This window comes from Brachyistius frenatus, unplaced genomic scaffold (assembly GCF_029030835.1).
Source record: "Brachyistius frenatus isolate BFR_SWC_R1_liver_20210118 unplaced genomic scaffold, ASM2903083v1 Contig_948, whole genome shotgun sequence".
Taxonomy (NCBI): domain Eukaryota; kingdom Metazoa; phylum Chordata; class Actinopteri; family Embiotocidae; genus Brachyistius; species Brachyistius frenatus.
The window spans coordinates 1-4,074 of NW_027211547.1; the positions used below are offsets into that span (position 1 = coordinate 1).

General features: G+C 40.4%; 1 long non-coding RNA gene across 1 annotated transcript; it reads left to right on the forward strand.

Annotated features, from left to right (window-relative positions):
• The first annotated feature begins 2,783 nt into the window (after positions 1-2,783).
• LOC138615311 (uncharacterized) lies at positions 2,784-4,053 on the forward strand. Its single transcript, XR_011310527.1, has 3 exons — positions 2,784-3,000; positions 3,905-3,941; positions 4,025-4,053. It is a non-coding gene; the product is annotated as an uncharacterized lncRNA (long non-coding RNA).
• The last annotated feature ends 21 nt before the right edge of the window (positions 4,054-4,074 follow it).

The window sequence follows — 4,074 nt, forward strand, 5'->3', positions numbered from 1 at the left end:
TTTTTTTCTTTTTGTTGTAGGATGTTCTCTGAATGTTGTAGAATGTTCTCTGAATGTTGTAGGATGTTCTTTGAATTATGTAGAATGTTCTCAGAATGTTGTAGGATGTTCTCTGAATGTTGTAGGATGTTCTCTGAACATGTTCTCTGAACGTTGTAAGATGTTCTCTGAACGTTGCAGAATGTTCTCTGAATGTTGTAGAATGTTCTCTGAATGTTGTAGAATGTTCTCTGAATGTTATGGAATGTTCTCTGAACATTGTAAGATGTTCTCTGAACGTTGTAGAATGTTCTCTGAACATTGTAAGATGTTATCTGAACGTTGTAGAATGCTCTCTGAACATTGTAACATGTTCTCTGAACATTGTAAGATGTTCTCTGAATGTTGCAGAATGTTCTCTGAATGTTCAGGATGTTCTCTGAATGTTCAGGATGTTCTCTGAATGTTGAAGAATGTTCTCTGAATGTTGTAGAATGTTCTCTGAATTATGTAGAATGTTCTCAGAATGTTGTAGGATGTTCTCTGAATGTTGTAGAATGTTCTCTGAACATTGTAAGATGTTCTCTGAACGTTGTAGAATGTTCTCTGAACGTTGTAAGATGTTCTCTGAATGTTGTAGAATGTTCTCTGAATGTTCAGGATGTTCTCTGAATGTTGTAGAATGTTCTCTGAACATTGTAAGATGTTCTCTGAATGTTGTAGAATGTTCTCTGAATGTTGTAGAATGTTCTCTGAATGTTGTAGGATGTTCTCTGAATGTTGTAGAATGTTCTCTGAATGTTGTAGGATGTTCTCTGAATGTTGTAGAATGTTCTCAGAATGTTGTAGGATGTTCTCTGAATTATGTAGAATGTTCTCAGAATGTTGTAGGATGTTCTCTGAATGTTGTAGGATGTTCTCTGAACATTGTAAGATGTTCTCTGAACGTTGCAGAATGTTCTCTGAATGTTGTAGAATGTTCTCTGAATGTTGTAGAATGTTCTCTGAATGTTATGGAATGTTCTCTGAACATTGTAAGATGTTCTCTGAATGTTGTAGAATGCTCTCTGAACATTGTAAGATGTTATCTGAACGTTGTAGAATGCTCTCTGAACATTGTAAGATGTTCTCTGAACATTGTAGAATGTTCTCTGAACGTTGTAAGATGTTCTCTGAATGTTGCAGAATGTTCTCTGAATGTTCAGGATGTTCTCTGAATGTTCAGGATGTTCTCTGAATGTTCAGGATGTTCTCTGAATGTTGAAGAATGTTCTCTGAATTATGTAGAATGTTCTCAGAATGTTGTAGGATGTTCTCTGAATGTTGTAGAATGTTCTCTGAACATTGTAAGATGTTCTCTGAACGTTGTAGAATGTTCTCTGAACGTTGTAAGATGTTCTCTGAATGTTGTAGAATGTTCTCTGAATGTTCAGGATGTTCTCTGAACGTTGTAGAATGTTCTCTGAACATTGTAAGATGTTCTCTGAATGTTGTAGAATGTTCTCTGAATGTTGTGGAATGTTCTCTGAACATTGTAAGATGTTCTTTGAATGTTGTAGAATGTTCTCTGAATGTTGTAGAATGTTCTCTGAATGTTATGGAATGTTCTCTGAACACTGTAAGATGTTCTCTGAACATTGCAGAATGTTCTCTGAATGTTGTAGAATGTTCTCTGAATGTTGTAGAATGTTCTCTGAATGTTATGGAATGTTCTCTGAACGCTGCAAGATGTTCTCTGAACGTTGCAGAATGTTCTCTGAATGTTGTAGAATGTTCTCTGAATGTTGTAGAATATTCTCTGAATGTTATGGAATGTTCTCTGAACATTGTAAGATGTTCTCTGAACATTGTAAGGTGTTCTCTGAACATTGTAAGATGTTCTCTGAACGTTGTAAGATGTTCTCTGAACATTGTAAGATGTTCTCTGAATGTTGTAGAATATTCTCTGAATGTTATGGAATGTTCTCTGAACATTGTAAGATGTTCTCTGAACGTTGTAAGATGTTCTCTGAACGTTGTAAGATGTTCTCTGAATGTTGTAGAATGTTCTCTGAATGTTGTAGAATGTTCTCTGAATGTTATGGAATGTTCTCCGAACATTGTAAGATGTTCTCTGAACGTTGTAAGATGTTCTCTGAATGTTGTAGAATGTTCTCTGAATGTTATGGAATGTTCTCTGAACATTGTAAGATGTTCTCTGAACGTTGTAAGATGTTCTCTGAACGTTGTAGAATGTTCTCTGAATGTTCAGGATGTTCTCTGAATGTTCAGGATGTTCTCCGAACATTGTAAGATGTTCTCTGAACGTTGTAAGATGTTCTCTGAATGTTGTAGAATGTTCTCTGAATGTTATGGAATGTTCTCTGAACATTGTAAGATGTTCTCTGAACGTTGTAAGATGTTCTCTGAACGTTGTAGAATGTTCTCTGAATGTTCAGGATGTTCTCTGAATGTTCAGGATGTTCTCCGACCTGCTGACATTTCCAGAAGATGGAGTTTATATTTGTGAACGACCGCATGGACGTCTGTATTGAGTGTTGATCCTCAGCAGACTTCAGGGAAACAGACGTGTGTCCAACAATGCCTACTTAATTTGTATTTAAGGTCTGAACTCCATTGTATTTAAATAATGATTACAGTTCTGCTGTGTTGTCAGTTTATTAATAACAGGCTGCAACCTTTTCTTTATGGTATTCACTGTTCGCTGGAGGGAGACAGAAAGTCTTCTTCCACCTGACATCATGAGTCTGACGAAACACTGGACAACGACGCGTGCTCTCCACCAGGGGGCAGACGCGGTCCGCTGTGAGGATGAACAGGAAGAAGAAGCGCTGCGAGCCTCCCACAATGCCCCTGTTGAACCGCAGCCAGGCGGAGAGGTGGAACCAACCCGACCGCTCGTAGTGGTAGCATGTCGGCCTTCAGTAAACATCTGACCGCCAGGAACTCGTCCTTAGCAGGCGGTGTCCTGCTGGTTCTGTACCTGCTGAGGAGGAGGACCCGGGCCTCCGCAGCGAGCAGGTGAGTGAGGAAGAGGAGGAGGAAGAAGAGGTCAGCAGACAAGTGTCGCCGTCGGGATGCTAGTTAGCAGCTGCTATCTTCTCTGTCGGGCAGGTGATAGTGACCTGCTGCTGCGTTCACGGACTCTGTTGAGTTCACTGACCGCGGACACTCCTCTGCATTCATGACCTGCGTTAGAACTCTGCGTTAAGGGACTACTTCGTTTATGGTCTCCGCTAACACTGTGCTTCGTTCACGGACTTTGCTGAGACAGTGGTGCGTTCACGGACTGCTGAAACTTTTCTGAGTTGAGCTATCGAAGGTTTTCAGAGTTTTTTTGTAACTGTTGTTGTTGTTGTTGACATTTTGTAAAGTTGAAGCAGGAACTTGATTTTAATTCCTGATTTTACTGCTGGACATGGTTTAAACTGGTTCCAGACCTGGTTTTAAACTGGTGTCATGCCGGTTTTTAGGGCTGGTTTTGGGACTGGTTTCAGAACTGGTTTTTGAACTGGTTTTTGAACTGGTTCCAGACCTGGTTTGAACTGGTTCCAGACCTGGTTTTAAACTGGTTTTATACGGAGTATTTAAACAGACAGAAGACAGCTAGTTATCGTCACGGTGCTCTGAGGAGGTTTAATCTGAACTAATACACTTCTCTTTACGTTCAGTGTGTGTTTTAAACAAACTGAGCTGCTTCTTCTTCACACTCTTCTGGTGCTGCTGCTGTCGGTGGAGGACCAGGACACTGATATGAGTTATAGTAATGATGCTGAGTGGATCTTCCATGATGTGGATGTGCTTCAGTTTCACAGTAATGATCCAGTCACACTTCTTTAAAGTCAGCAGAATAGGGAACGTGTTCATTGATGAGTGTCTCCCTTTTGTTCAGCTCTAATGTTGTTGTTGTTGTTGTTGTTTACAGGAAGAAAGGAAGCTCTGAGCTGGTGGTGAACACGGAGGTATGTCTCCCTCTCCTTCTGTTGATGGGCTGTTTGAGTCCATCAGCTGTCACTGAATCTCCTGTTTGTGTCCCTCCGTACAGAAAGATGGCAGGAAAGACCGAGCCGCAGTAAAAAAGGCCCTCTCCTCCGG